Below are 16,628 nucleotides of genomic sequence, written 5' to 3'. Positions count from 1 at the left end.
CCACTTGTAATCTAGCCCATAATGTTTTTGTTGATTTTTGTAGTGAGTTGTCCAAATTTTTGTCAATATTTAAAAACATGGAAGAACAAACAATCTCACCAGGGGCTGTCAATTATCCCAATCGGACAAGTTCGGGGTGACTTATCCCATTAGCTCAGAGCTGGCGGATAGTTTAGGAAACAGCAGTGTGATGACAGCTGCTTCCGTCAGCAGGCTTGCTCATGTGAGCCTGCACCAAAGTTGCTCTAAAGCTGCATCCATAGCTTGTGCCATGGTTTTTGTGCCGCTAGGAAAAATATGGAACTAAAAATGTGAGGATTTTTGGTGAGTGGGCAAGCAAGGTAAACACAACTCAAACAAGTTCTCTGTATTGTTGTAGACAGAACATAACCTGCAACCTTACCTAAAACTGGCCCTTGCATTACATTTTAAGAAATATATTATTATTTGTGTGTTTTATATGAAGCCCTTAAGCTTCCAAAATATTGCCCCATGGCCCCCATGTGAAACAAAGTTGGCCAAAGCTGCTTTAAATTATTTTATTATTGCTCCTTTATGCTCCTTAAGATGATAAAAAATAAATAATGCATAATAAGCAATATTTCCTTTACTGACAAACATTATTATTATTTACACTAATAATAACAATCAAAAAGGCTAATGAAATTATTCTAATTATACATTAAAAAGTTAATGATGAGAAAGCAGTCAATTATTTAATCATCCACTCTAATTTTTTACCTGTCTAGGACTAGTGGATTAGTAGAGAGCAACATATATAACATTGTGGAAATAATCAACTCTACTTAAGTAGAAATATAATAGTGTAATATAGGTATGGTTTATCATTTTGATCTGTGCGTTTCATATTTTTATTGTGATAATTATGAACACATGGAATATGTTATAGATATGTTTTATATGTTTCTAAAGGAAATTGCAGAAATTGTGCCTATCTTTACATGTATGCTTGTGTGAATCGGTAAATTTATGTTTACCACTTACTATAACAACTTCAATTACATCATTTTGAGGTTGAATTAATGCAATTCAAGAACAGGAAACTTGAAGCAGTAACCTATGATTATAGGGACAGACGTATATACATACAGTCACAATAAGATCGCCAAAGAGTTCACAGCTCGCATCAGCAGACAACGGTATAGGAAGCCAGCTAATCTACAAACTATGGATACTTCAGGCTCCAGCTCCGAAGGGGAACCCCCTAATGTACCGACTAGTAAAGAAACCAGCTTCAAACGTTGGGGTTGGCAAAGACCCCATCCCAGAAGGTGCGGGTACAAAACGCCAACCCCCAAGGCCCCCCAATGTCCAGAATTGAATATTGTAGTCAATCTTAGTGATAGGGTACTGACTTCGATTGAAAACAGGGTATTAAACAAAGGTCCTATGCCAAGAGGAGGGGATCGAGGCAAATGCCTTCTCCAACTTGAAGCCAGATGGACCTTTGAATTGGGAACACATATCCCCAGAGGACTCAATACCCACCTAGATTGCCATAGTTTTCTTTAATTTTCCTCAGGTGCATACTATGGAAAGCACCATATTGAGAGATTATGGTCTTTACCTTGGACTCTCTCAAACATTTTGCCTCCACCTATGATCTAGTTTTCAGCATTTTATGCATTTTTTGCATTTTTTTAACAACTCCATAAGTTACATCTTTTTGAGTAAATGTTTTGTGTATTTTTTTAAGGAATGTTTGAGTAATTTATTTGTACTTCCTTGTATATGAATATTACTGTTTAAGTATTTTCTTGCCCTTTTGTAGATTGCCCCTTTATTACCAAATTGTTATTGTATGGTCCTGATTGTTACATTATATTATTATTACTATCTCCCTCATATTATTATCTCCCTTATATTATTTGCCTTGGGGAGCTACAATATCTTGTTAGCTCTAGCCATCTTCCACCATACGACTGCACCTCCTGGTAATCAGCCTCCCACTCCCCCTGTACATTTTTAAAATATGCAATGTTAATAAAAAAATTATGTTTGCAACACATGCAACAGAGTATCACTCATTGTATCACATTAATGTTCCATTGCACAATGTAAAACTCATTGTATCACATTTATGTTCCATTGCACGATGTATATGCACTGCACTTGCGCACTATGTAAAATATTAAAAAAAAATAGTATAGAAGCACCACCAATTAATTTAAAAATATTACTTTATTAGGCCAACATAAAACAGACCTGTTTTATGTTGACCCAATAAAGTAATATTTTTAAATTAATTGGTGGTGCTGCTATACTATTTTTTTGGAATATTTTTCCAGACCGTGATGCAGGTCTGTTAGCTTGCACACCTGCAAACAATTTTGCAACCCCAGGAGTGGGGGTTACCTTAGTGCTTGTGCATAGTGGATGTATCACTATGTATAATATGTAATTCTCTGACACACAGGGGCGCTCTGTTCACCACCGGCGTTTGCGCAGTGACATCATGGGTCGCACTTCCGGGTTTAACTCTGGAGCTGCAGCGCAAAGGTCGGTGGCATTTTTCCAGCCCCCTGACATTCTTCATAAATACACAATATGGTAAGCTACTTTTTCACTTTGTTGTGTTCACAGGAGCCTCAAGACAGGATTTACTCCTCGAAAATGTTAACTCACAAATTAAATACTTTGAAACACGGCGAGTGCATCCTCAAGATTTCTTTTCTTATATATATTTAATAATAAAAAGTACATTATTTTCTATGTGAAGAACATAGGAATGCAAAATATACATTTTGTACATCGCGTTTCTCAATTTAGATCTTAAAGCGGTCGTGTTAATGCACATGAGAACTTAGTATTCTTAAGGCACTTTATTGAAATATTACATATCAAATAGTTAAAAAAATAATATAAATGATAAAAAGTAATAAATCCTTTTATATAAAAGGCCAAATGTCTTTGTCCGAAGCTGTCATGCACAGTAGAGACAGCACGAAGACAAACACACCTGGCCTTTGAGTCCTACTCCCTAGCTGATCTGCAGCAGAAGTGGGCATGGCCGGGCGTGAGCAAGGGCGTGACCGGCGTGAACGGGGCATGGCCAGCGTAAAAGGCCATGATTGGGGAGTGACCGGACGTGGCCGATGTGAAGGGGGCGTGGTCGAGCATGAATGGCCATGAAGGGGGCGTGACCAGGTGTGAATGGGGCGTGGTCGCAAGATAGAGAGGGGGGAGAGATGGAGAGAGAGAGGAGGGGAGGGGAGAGAGAGAGGAGAGGGGGGAGAGAGAGGAGGGGGGGGAGAGAGAGAGGAGAGGGGAGGAGAGAGAGAGGAGAGGGGGGAGAGAGAGGAGAGGGGGGAGAGAGAGAGGAGAGGGGAGGAGAGAGAGAGGAGAGGGGGGAGAGAGAGAGGAGAGGGGAAGAGAGACAGATGAGGGGGGGAGAGAGAGGAGAGGGGGGAGAGAGAGAGGAGAGGGGGAGAGAGAGAGGAGAGGGGGGAGAGAGAGAGGAGAGGGGGGAAAGAGAGAGAAGGGGGAGAGAGAGAGGAAAGGGGGGGAGAGAGAGGAGAGGGGGGGAGAGAGAGAGGAGAGGGGGGGAGAGAGAGAGCTCAAAAGAGAGGGCGAGAGAGAGCGCAAGAGATGGGGGAGAAAGAGAGTTCAAAAGAGATGGGGGAGAGAGAGAGCTCAAAAGAGAGGGGGAGAGAGAGAGCGCAAAAGATATGGGGGAGAGAGAGTGCAAAAGAGAGCGGGGAGAGAGCGCAAAAGAGAGGGGGAGAAGGAGAGCGCAAAAGAGATGGGGGAGAGAGAGAGCACAAAAGAGAGGTGGAGAGAGAGAGCGCAAAAGAGAGGGGGAGAGAGAGAGAGCACAAAAGAGGGGGAGAGAGAGCGCAAAAGAGAGGTGGGAGAGAGAGCACTCAAAAGAGAGGGGGGGAGAGGGGGGAGCTCAAAAGAGAGGGGAGAAAGAGAGTAAAAAAAGAGGGGGGAGAGAGAGCACTTAAAAGAGAGGGGGGAGAGAGAGCTCAAAAGAGAGGGGGAGAGAGAGAGCAAAATAGAGGGGGGAGAGAGAGAGCAAAAGAGAGGGGTAGGGAAAGAGCGCGAGGGGTGGGACCACCGTACTGCAAAAAATGGCCCATGTGAACAGGCTTTAGGACTAGTATACTATAAAAGAAAGACATTTTCTATGTATTATTTTGAATATTTTACAGTATTTTTAATATATATTTTTGTTTTCATATTTGAGATTTAATATTTTAATAAATAGCGTTCCCCTTGTAAACTAGCCCAATGTCCGAGGTTGTTTGACGCAAGTAGAAATTATTAAGAGGATATCAGATGACACCTTTTCTACATTATTTGATTTTACACCAATAACAGTAACATATTCTTCTCATCCTCTTATATTGCTCTTTTTTAATGGTATACCATGAAAAGGATACACATTTTTTTTTATCTTTTTTGGAGACTTAGCTGTATATCTTAGTGTTATTAATGGATTTTTTTGTTTTGTTTTGTTTTGTTTTTTTAAATGCAGTTCAACATATTTATCATTGCAGTTTGATTATAATCAATATTATGTGACTTTCAGTATTATACGTAAAGGTCATTTTTATCACTAGTGTGTATACTAACAATTTTAAGCGATATGCTCAGTTTAGGCTAGGCATTCTATTTCTATACTATGTATATATTAATATATTGAACAATGTAGATGAATATCATATATCCAAGGCTATTATATTTATTCAAAAAATAACCAAGTTCATTCATTTTTAAGCTTGCTGGGACAGCAGGGCCTGTGACTTATTTCTCAGTCCCTCTTGGGCTTGTTGCTTTGAAACTGATACCAGCATTTGCTATTATTCTTTAAAGTGAGACAAATTGATGTCACATACAGAGAGAGTACTAGGTTAAGTGTTACATTACAAGACTAAATATTCACCTGGGAGATATAGCTAAGGATATTCTATCATTTCATTCCACATTACAAAATAAAAATGTATAAAGAAACTAGCAATTAGACATGTTATTGCAAAAAAAAGCTATCATTACTCAGGTCACATCTATAGTCGAAATTCTTGGCACTTAAGGAGTTAAGTAAATGATCAATTTCTCACATGGTTTGTTGCTTCTGAGAAAGATCATTTATGCCACTTGAAAACCAATTTAACATTTATGAATTATAATGGATTTAATGATTGTAGGGTATGCAGACGCATGATCCAAACAATGTGACCTCATGTCTCAAGAGAGGCAGTGTACTTGGTAATAAAAATGGAAAAAAAGGAAACCTGTGAAATCTCATAGGAAAAGCATTGTACTAAAGTTTACTAGTGCTCACAATTGTTAAAATCTAGCTTTAAAATGCAGATAAATATGTTCTGGATTCCCATGAATATAAAGTGCAACATCAATATGTATTTATGCACATTTCAAAGAATATTACAATGTTTAAATTACACAAATATTTTCACATTTGCAAAAACAATTGGGCATGTTTTCTTTTCCAGAATAGACAGAAAATGTGTTAAGAAAAAAATATCAATGCTATTATATAAAATATATAATGATGAGCATTAGCATTACATCATGTAATCATAAAATTGTTCATGTGCATTGATATGCATATATATTTTTTATATATTTCTTGCATAACATCTAAGGATAAAATATGTTATTGAAATATATTAATAATACATATATGTGTAGTATATGAGTTGGTGTGTTTTTCTGTGTATTAATTAAACATTGAACAAAATCCTGAAATACTCTAAATTCTTCTCAGTCTTGGGGTATCTGACTATACAATGCAAATAGTGTGTTAGCTGTCAGGTAATCTCTTCCCAGACCTGAAAAATGAGGAGTAACCTGTTGGTCAAAAATCCCCCCCAAGTCACAAATAGATACATACTAGAAACTTTTATGAACTATGTTTGGATCTTCAAAGCAACTTTAATAAAATATATTAAGACTTGTTAGCCAATCAGAGTGGCCCCATGTTAGGCATCAGGTAATAGAAGTTTAATATAGCAAGTAAAAGGCAGTTCAGTAGCTAAAGAGGAAGAAAAATAAGTAGAACCACAGGGATCATGTACCATAAAAGCCAGGTATCTGGAGGGTAAACTTGTAATTAATATTGTAAATAATAATGCCCCTGATTTATGAAGCCATAAGCCAGCTGTTCAGTTGCATTCTATAAACGATCTGAAAGTTCATGCACAAATTATAATTTAGAATTCTAAAGCTACAATTAAAATAATTAAACCTTGCATTAGGATTCCTGTAAAATTTGGAGAGCGTAATTTGTGGTAGATTGCTTGCAGATAGTTCCAAGGCATGCTTATTAATTCGCAAAGGTTCCACAAGCAGTACCCGGTAGACATGTGCAATATTGGCCCATTCATGTCTACAGTGGCATACCGAGGGAAAGAATGAAAATTGGTCCACAACAATTTTCTTTTCATGTTTATTTGTATCATTCATTTGATTTTCGTTAGGACCTTTCAGTGCCAAAAAAGGGGGCAGAGAACACAGGAAATGAAGGAGCAGAGATCGCTTGACAAATGATATCCTTCATTTGCAGTGATGTACATTCATGTGTGAAAGATGATAACTAAGGGCAAACTATATAACGCAACAGACCTCCAGCTCTAATAAATTGGCACCTAGTTGCCAAGGGGGGATTCAATTTTAAGATTGGATATCAGAGTGCCAAACAACGTAGGCAGGGTCTATTCGCAAATAGTCAAATACCAAAGGTAACAATAGGTTGAAATAATATGATTTAATACATAAGATAAAAAAGTTGGTACATTTAAAATTATACAACAATTAGTTATGGATCCATGTTACACTTAAAAAATGTATTTTGAAACACTTGGAACAATTTAAAAATGCTTGTAGAACAATTAATAACAACAAAAAAAATCTAACAAATAATGTCTATTGCATAAAACTTAAATTCTAATATGTAAATGCTAAGAGTGCTTATGCACATTCTATTAATAAAAACAATGGGTTACAATGCACAGGTGAATAGATTCCATGTTACTTGAAACCGGTGGGTGTGAAATGTAAGTGGCTCCGAATTGGGGTTTTGCCTATGTGTGTATCCAAAATAATGTAAATCCTAACAGGTGGACAAAAAATGTTGCAGGAATGTCTAGAACCTGAATTCGAAATATAAGACCTGGGGTTTGCCTATGTGTTTATCCAAAAAGTGTAAATCCTAACAAGTGAAAAAATGTCAGAAAAAATATAGCAGGGGTGTGTGAACCTTATTTTCAAAATAAACGATTAATTAAAAATGAAACGATATACAAGTGAATTTATAACAAATCAACTAATGCAAACATAAAGCATAAATAGAACCAAAATAAAAACAACAGCACAACTTTATCGTGTGTTCAAAAGTGTTTCTGCTTGCAGACTGGGATGTGGTGTGAACAAATATCTATTATAAACACTGAATAGTGGCAAAACTGTGTGATTGGATTGAAATTAAACACAGGCTCTAAATTGATACCCTAAAATTCGAATCTAAAGGGCTCAGAATTGCTGAGCTAGATATAAGGGACTTGCTCAAAAAGCCTCGAGATGTTAATTAAAAGAGACCATGTAACAACAGTGGTTTAAAACATGGATGATATAACATAAAATACTTAAAAGTCCAAATAAATGTTCAAATTGGATAATAAGAATCTTGCTATAGTCTATCTCAATATGGATCCCAACTGCTGATTGTGTAGAAATCTTCTTGGGCGGTAGTTAACAAATAATTCCAACTTGCAATGTTTTCCCTTACCTGCCAAAAAAGGAAAGGCAAACAATAGTGCAGATGGCTTCTTAATGTGATCACAATTAAAATACTCCTTACCAGTCAACCGGTTTCGGACTTCACTGACCTTTCTCAAGACTGCGACTAATTGTTGTATAATTTTAAATGTACCAACTTTTTTATCTATCGTACATTCATGTGCACAAATTCCCCTGACCAATCGTGACAGAGCATCATTTAATCATTGATGTGAAGGACAGCAAGTCAGGCTTTAAATCCTAAACAGGTGTGTCCAATCCACTATTAACCTAGCATAGGGAAGTGTTAGCTTAATGAAAATTATCCATCGTATTTCTAATTCAGGTTTTTAGCAGTGCAGTTGTGCGTGCCTATTTGAGCTTGCTGTGGTGTATTTTTGCTATAAAATTGTACAGAATCAATTTTTTTCTTGAAGTTCAGTGTAGTGCACACAAATACTGCAAATATGTTTCACTCTGAAGACCAGGGAATGATCTAATGTTAATTATTAAAGAGTGTTAAAGTGTTGTAGCTTAAGTATATAGCAGTAAGGTATAGTGGTGTGACTAATTGCATAGTTTACTGCAAATATTTTTACCTATGGGACTAAGGAATTTTATAATTGTTTTTTCTCTCTTTATTTTAGTGTTGAAGAGTTGTAGCTTAAAGGGACACAACCCATTTTTTTTCCTTCGTTATTCAGATAGCGCATGGAATTTTAAATCTTTATTTGAAATGCAAGAATGTAAGTTTAGATGCCGGCCCATTTTTGGTGAACAACCTGGGTTGTTCTTGCTAATTGGGGGATAAATTCATCCACCAATAAAAAAGTGCTGTCCAGAGTCTGAACCAAATAAAAAGCCTAGATGCCTTCTTTTTAAAATAAAGATACCAAGACAATGAAGAACATTTGATAATAGGAGTAAATTAGAAAGTTGATTAAAATTGCATGCTCTGTCTGAATCACGAAAAAAAAAAAATGTGGGTTCAGTGTCCCTTTAAGTAAATTAATAATAGCAGTGGGGCTTAGCTGTGTGACTATTTGTAGTTATTTATATTATAGGCTAGCTGCCTTCAGGAAATAAAAAAAAATAAGTTTCACTTTTTTGTGTGCAGAAAAATAGTTATTGCAGTCAGTTCAACTTTTATTTAAAAACTGTATGCTTTTGCTGTTACTAGCCATAGGATGTGACTGTACTGGCCTGCTTGCTTTTTTGGGGGTGCAAACAAAATTAGAATTAAACTTTAACCCTTTTTGTGCAGAAAAACACTTCTATTTAATTATAGTCAGTTCCACTTTGATTTAAAAGCAGCATGTTAACTTTTGCTGTGTGGCCAGTATAGATTGCTAGTGCACTTGCCTGCTAGCTTTTTTGGGGGGGTTAATGAAACTTTAACCCTTTGTGTGCAAAAAAACACTTCTATCAAATTGCTGTCAGCTCTGCTTTGATTTAAAAGCTGCACATGAACTTTTAATGTGTGGGTAGTAATAGGCTACAACTGTAATATAATTATAATATGTATTATAATTTCAAACTAGTATCTGCTAATTTCTAGTAATCCAAGTTCACCTTTAGTTATATAGTTATATGCATACATGGATTTAACATACAGGTGTATAGGGTTCAATGTGTTATTAGGTGGGTGGACAAAGGTCACAGTGATGAACCTCATCCACCTATTCCCTGGGCGAGTGGGCAGCAATATGCTGCACACATTTAACACTGCAAAAGCCACTGCTTGTTCAATGCAACCCCTGCTCATGTGGCCAATCGCACACAACAGAGAACTGTCAATGATCCTGATCGGATCGGATCGAGATGAATCCGCCATACTTTAGACTGCTGCTACTTAACTAGCGTTTAAGACTTGCTCATGCAAACCTGAAACTATGGGGCTCTGAAACTGCTATCACAGCTTGGTAAATGGAGCCCATAGTGTTTGACAAGGTAGTCATCAATACTAAGCTAGAAGGATATTTCAGAGAAGCGCTAAAAAAAGCTTAAGACAATACTAATATCATGTGTTAAAACCGTAAATCGTTCACAATATATACAAAATGTATTGCACAATACAAAGTGACTGGTCACTGAAATAAAAAAAATATGTATCTGTTAAAAACAGTGTAACATCTAAGCATCAAATATAATGACATACAAAAAAATCAATTCTATTTGATGCTTAGATGTTACACTGTTTTTTAACAGATATATATTTTTTATTTTAGTGACCGGTCAATTTATATTGTCTAATAAATTTTGTATACATTTTGAATGATTTACGGATTCACATATTTTATGGTTTTAACACATGGTATTAGTATTGTCTACAGCTTTTTTTTAGTGCTTCTCTGAAATATCATTCTAGCTTAGTATCTCTTTTTTGAGTTATAGGGGTTAACTCTTTCTTTCAGAGAAGCTGTTAGACAGTTAGGTTTGCACAAGAGTTTATACCTTCTTTTGCTATAAGGTAGTCATCAATAACTAATTGCTTATTTCGCCTGTAAACTGGTAAATGTATTAGTTTAGCAAACAAGCAGAGCTGGCACCAAAAAATAATGCAAAAGTAATCATCTGTCTTAATCAGTATGCAAGTATTAACCAGTATTACTGTTTCAGTATATACTTGTTCATTTCATATTTGATAAAGCTGAATATTGTTCAAGGTCTCTGATATAGCAGAACATTATTATAATTGTTTTAAGTACACAATAACTCCCACTTTATATATATATATATATATATATATATATATATATATATTTTTTTTTTTTTTTTATTTATATATACAACTTTTTTAAATTATGGGGAGGTAAAAAGTGAGTTTAAAATTCTCCACTAAGCACAAAATATAAAGAAAATAACTCAGTGGGGCCGTCTGGCAGACAGGATCCTCTGTAGCAGATCATGTTCGCCACACATTGCTGAATGCCCCTGCAGATTCGCAGCCAATCGCCTGCTAGCAGGGTGTTAATCAACCCGATCGTACACGATCGGGCGGTTTGCTGTCTAATGCCTCAGAGGAGTCGTATGAGTTAAGAAGCAGAAGACTTAAGCTTAGCTAGGGTTAGTACAGTGATTCAGACCATCCCAGGAAAGACGTTTCGTGGTTTTTGCCACTCATCAGCTGGAAGTAGGTGAATCACTGCTAGGTAAAGTTGATTTCTGGGTGAAATACAATCACTTTTTAAATTACAGGGAGGTGAAAAGTGAATAGTAGGTTAAAATGTAACATTTTATTGAAAAAATATATAACACGGACATAACAATAATCTAAGTTGGGTTTTAGGATAGGGTATATCATGATCATTCCTCTTACAGTTCCTTGTATATGACCCAGTACTAAGTTAAAAACAAGCAAATAGGGCAAGGAAGCCAAGGGGTGTGTGTGGGTGAATCATAGCGCTTTCCAGTAAGTATAGGGTTAATATCATCACAGGCACTCCTATGCACTCAAAGGCATCCTCCTGCCTGCAAGAGAGTAAGAAATTGACTGGCTGGGTAACCTTTGAGCGCATAGGAGTGCCTGTGATGAATGTTTAAATGCTTGAAACTGATGTTAACCCTATACTTACTGGAAAGCGCTATTATTCACCCACACACACCCCTTGGCTACCTGGCCCTTTTTGTTTGTTTTTAACTTAGTGATGGGTCATATACAAGGAACTATAAGAGGATTGGTCGTACTATACCCTTTCCTGAAACACAACTTTAGAATTTTGTTATGTCCGTGTTATATATTTTTTTCAATAAAGTGTTAAATTTGAACCTACTATTTGCATACTTAGGGCTCCATGTACTAAGCAGTCAGCGAGCTACCCGCAACAAATCTCGCGTCAAAACTCGCAAACTGATATGTACAAAGTCGTCAACTATGTTCAAACTCGCATCTTTAAAATTGCGAGCGTACTTATCCGCCAAACCTCGCTACCTCTCCATTTTTCACTGTAATTAGACACATTTGACCACCAACTCGCCAAAAACGAATGTACTAAAAAATCTATTTGTCCGCTCGCTACAATTTCTGCTCCCACCTCGTTACAAGGTACAAAACAATAGGAAAGTCAATCTAGACGCCAGTCTAGACATATATAAAAGGCAGTAATATCAGCATTGTACAGCATAACTGGCGTCTAATTTGTCTCTCATTTCCATGTACATAAATTGCGCCAAATTTGTCGACTGTAATTAAAGAGTAATCTATATTTTAAATTTGTATTGTATAGTTGTCAATCTTTATAATTATTTTTATATTAATATTTATATATTATCAGATCCAGATGAAGCCATATCCAAATTGTAAATAAATATTACAAAAATAACGCTCTGTTATCACTCTTCAAAAAATTTTGAACAATAATAAAGTTGTTTAGATAAGTTGAACTTTTATAGGAGCAAAATTCTATTCCCGCGACTACTATGATGTTCGTGACACCTTGCATGTCACATGTTAATAATTGGCCAGACAATTCAACTGAAAGTTAAGTACATCAGCTTAGTCGCGGCGAGCGAGCCGTCAAATTTATCAATAATCCGCCACTGCTCGCGGCGGGCTAGACTTGTCTATTTATTGGGGGATTATTAGTACATAGTGACAGCGGACACCATTTCGCCCGCGGCGAGTAACGGCGAGTTTATCCGCGTCTAAAATGACGGATGAATTGACGGCTTAGTACATGGAGCCCTAATTCTAAACTGGGCTTAAAGGGACAGTCAACCTGCACAACAATGTATTATCTATCGTTAGTTTTAGCTTTAATTAGTTTTCCTACCTGTTTCCCAGCACTCTGCCCACAATGGTCTCACTGATATTTTCAAATGAATCACGATGAAAAACGATGTCTTCCTTTTACAAATGGCCCCTGAACTCCTCCTACCGCCGTCTTCTTCATTCACAGGCCTCTTGTATATATTTTTTTCAAATTTCGTGCCTGTGGACGTTGATGACGTCATTGCGTTGTCCCCTATTAACTGCGCATGCGCAAACCCCGCCGGAAGTGTTGGGGATTGTATTTAGGATTGCACACTCTCACAAGCCAGCCATAGCGATTGAAACTACAGAGCCCTAAAGCCCTTATCGTATCCTAATATTGGGGTGAAAAGTGAGATTAAAATCCTCTACTAAGCACAAAATATAAAGAAAATATATTTTGTGCTTAATGGAGGATTTTAACCTCACTAAGCACAAAAATATGCAATTATGCAAGTAATTTAATATTGTCAGATTAAGGGCCAGATTACAAGTGGAGGGCTAATTAACGCTCCTGCTCGAGCGTTAATTTCGCTAGAAGTAAGATTTTTGTGCTTGTCCGGTAACTCTTGTATTATGAGTTGAAAGTAAACTGTTTTTACTTGCACGCTAACCTGTCGAGAACAAAAAAACGAACGGCCAGATTACGAGTTTTGCGTTAGGAGCTATGTGGTGCTAACGAGCAGTTTTTTCTCACCGCTCACTTACACGCAGTGCTGGTATTACAGGTTTTTACAAACCCGGCGTTAAAAGGCAAGAAGTGAGCATAGAGAAAAATTGTGCTCCTTACCGCACTCCAATACCAGTGCTGCTTAAGTCAGCGGTGAGCTGGTTGTACATGCTCGTGCACGATTTCCCCATAGGAATCAAAGGGGAGAGCCAGCTGAGAAAAAGTCTAACACCTGCAAAAAAGCAGCGTAAAACTCAGTAATGCAGCCCCATTGATTCCTATGAGGAAATAAAAGTTATGTTTACACCTAACACCCTAACATGAACCCAGAATCTAAACACCCCTAATTTTACACTTATTAACCCCTAATCTGCCGCCCCGACATCGTTGCCACCTACATTATATTTATTAACCCCTAATCTACCGCTCCGGACATCGCCGCCACCTACATTATACTTATTAATCCCTAATCTGCTGCCCCCAACATAGCCGACACCTACATTATATTTATTAACCCCTAATCTCCCTTCCCCAATGTCGCCACCACCTACCTAAATTTATTAACCCCTAATCTGCTGTCCCCCAACGTCGCCGCCACTATACTAAATGTATTAACCCCTAAACCTAGGTCTAACTCTAACCCTAACACCCCCTAACTTAAATATAATTACAATAAATCTAAATAAAAAATATATTATTACCTTAATAATTCCTATTTAAACGAAATACTTACCTGTAAAATAAACCCTAAGCTAGCTACAATATAACTAATAGTTACATTGTAGCTAGCTTAGGGTTTATTTTTATTTCACAGGCAAGTTTGTATTTATTTTAACTAGGTAGAAAAGTTACTAAATAGTTATTAACTATTTTTAAACTACCTAGCTAAAATAAATACAAAAGTACCTGTAAAATAAAAACTAACCTAAGTTACACTAACACCTTACACTACACTACAATTAAATAAACTACCGTAATTAAATACAATTAAATAAATTAAATACAATTAGCTAAAGTACAAAAAGACAAACACTAAATTACAGAAAATAATAAACAAATGACAAGATATTTAAATTAATCACACCTAATCAAATAGCCCTATCAAAATAAAAAAAAATCCCCCCCAAAATAAAAAAACCCTAGCCTAAACTAAACTATCAATAGCCCTTAAAAGGGCCTTTTGTGGGGCATTGCCCCAAAGTAATCAGCTCTTTTACAACCTCCCCAACAGTAAAACCCACCCCCCAAATAAAAGCCTAACTAAAAAAACCTAAGCTCCCCATTGCCCTGAAAAGGCCATTTGGATGGGTATTGCCCTTAAAAGGGCAGTTAGCTCTTTTGCGGCCCAAAACCCTAACCTAATAATAAAACCCACCCAATACACCCTTAAAAAAAACTAACACTAAACTCCTGAAGATCGACTTACTGTTCTGAAGACCAGACATCCATCCTCAAGGAAGCGGCAGAAGTCTTCATCCAACTGGGCTGAAGTCCTCAATGAAGCCGGGAGAAGTCTTCATCCAAGCCGGGCAAAGTGGTCCTCCAGATGGGCAGAAGTCTTCATCCAGATGGCATCTTCTATCTTCATCTATCCGACGAGGAGCGGGTCCATCTTCAAGACATCTGACGCGGAGCATCCTCTTCATCTGGAGTCTTCTTACTGAATGACAGTTCCTTTAAATGACGTCATCCAAGATGGCGTCTCTTAGATTCCGATTGACTGATAGTATTCTATCAGCTAATCGGAAATTAAGGTAGAAAAAATCCTATTGGCTGATGCAATCAGCCAATAGGATAGAAGTTCAATCCTATTGGCTGATCCAATCAGCCAATAGGATTGAGCTTGCATTCTATTGGCTGTTCCAATCAGGTTTAGGGGTTTATATGTTTATTATATTGGCGGCGATGTCCGGAGCGGCAGATTAGGGGTTAAAAATGTTATTATAGTGTTTGCGATGAAGGAGGGCCTCAGTTTAGGGGTTAATAGATAGTTTATGGGTGTTAGTGTACTTTTTAGCACTTTAGTTATGAGTTTTATGCTACGGCGTTGTAGTGTAAAACTCATAACTACTGACTTTAGAATGCGTTACAGATCTTGGAGGTAGAAGGTGTACCGCTCACTTTTTGGCCTCCCAGGACAGACTCGTAATACCAGCACTATAGAAGTCCCATAGAAAAAAGGGTTTACGAAGTTTACGTAAGTCGTTTTGCAGTAAGGCCAAAGAAGTGTGCAGTGCCCCTAAACCTGCAAGACTCGTAATAGCAGCGGTAGTGAAAAAGCAGCGTTAGTCCCTGTTAATGCTGCTTTTTCAGTTTAACACAAAACTCGTAATCTAGCCGCTAGTTATTTATATTTTAGAGCCTGATATTTGGTGATTCACTCTTGGTTTTGCACTGAAATCATTGCACAACAATATAATACATCTTTTCAAATGTTTGATGACTGATGATTGCTATTTTTTTTTAATAGATTTTAGTTATAGGCACACACATATACAAATACACATAAACACATACACACATACACATACAAACATACACACACACATATTATATACACAGACACACATACATACATACATACATATAAACACACATACAGTATCTCACAAAAGTGAGTACACCCCTCACATTTTTGTAAATATTTTATTATATCTTTTCATGTGACAACACTGAAGAAATGACACTTTTCTACAATGTAAAGTAGTAAGTGTACAGCCTGTATAACAGTGTACATCTGCTGCCCCCTCACAATAACTCAACACACAGCCATTGATGTCTAAATCATTGGCAACAAAAGTGAGTACACTGCTAAGTGGAAATGTCCAAATTGGGCCTAAAGTGTCAATATTTTGTGTGGCCACCATTATTTTCCAGCACTGCCTTAACCATCTTGGGCATGGAGTAAACCAGAGCTACACAGGTTGCCACTGGAGTCCTCTTCCACTCCTCCATGACGGCATTACGGAGCTGGTGGATGTTAGAGACCTTGCACTCCCCCACCTTCCATTTGAGGATGCCCCACAGATGCCCAATAGGGTTTAGTTCTGGAGACATGCTTGGCCAGTCCATCACCTTTACCCTCAGCTTCTTTGAGATGTGTTTGGGGTCGTTATCATGTTGGAATACTGCCCTGCGGCCCAGTCTTCAAAAGGAGGGGATCATGCTCTGCTTCAGTATGTCACAGTAAATTTTGGCATTCATGTTTCCCGCAATGAACTGTAGCACCCCAGTGCCAGCAGCACTCATGCAGGCCCAGACCATGACACTCCCACCACCATGCTTTACTGTAGGCAAAACACACTTGTCTTTGAACTCCTCACCTGGTTGCCACCACACACGCTTGACACCATCTGAACCGAATAAGTTTATCTTGGTCTCATCGGACCACAGGACATGGTTCCAGTAACCCATGTCCTTATGAGAATAAATCACAATGAGGGAGCG

The 16,628-nt window shown here is 37.5% G+C and overlaps 1 protein-coding gene across 1 annotated transcript in view; it reads right to left on the bottom strand.

The window, feature by feature from the left end:
- Positions 1–16,628, bottom strand: part of CADM2 (cell adhesion molecule 2) — a 798,115-nt gene that overhangs the window by 684,560 nt on the left and 96,927 nt on the right. The window lies entirely within an intron of this gene.

Source organism: Bombina bombina, chromosome 3 (assembly GCF_027579735.1).
Source record: "Bombina bombina isolate aBomBom1 chromosome 3, aBomBom1.pri, whole genome shotgun sequence".
Taxonomy (NCBI): domain Eukaryota; kingdom Metazoa; phylum Chordata; class Amphibia; order Anura; family Bombinatoridae; genus Bombina; species Bombina bombina.
The sequence above is the reverse complement of the archived record's forward strand: the minus strand, read 5'-3'. Positions and strand labels throughout refer to the sequence as shown.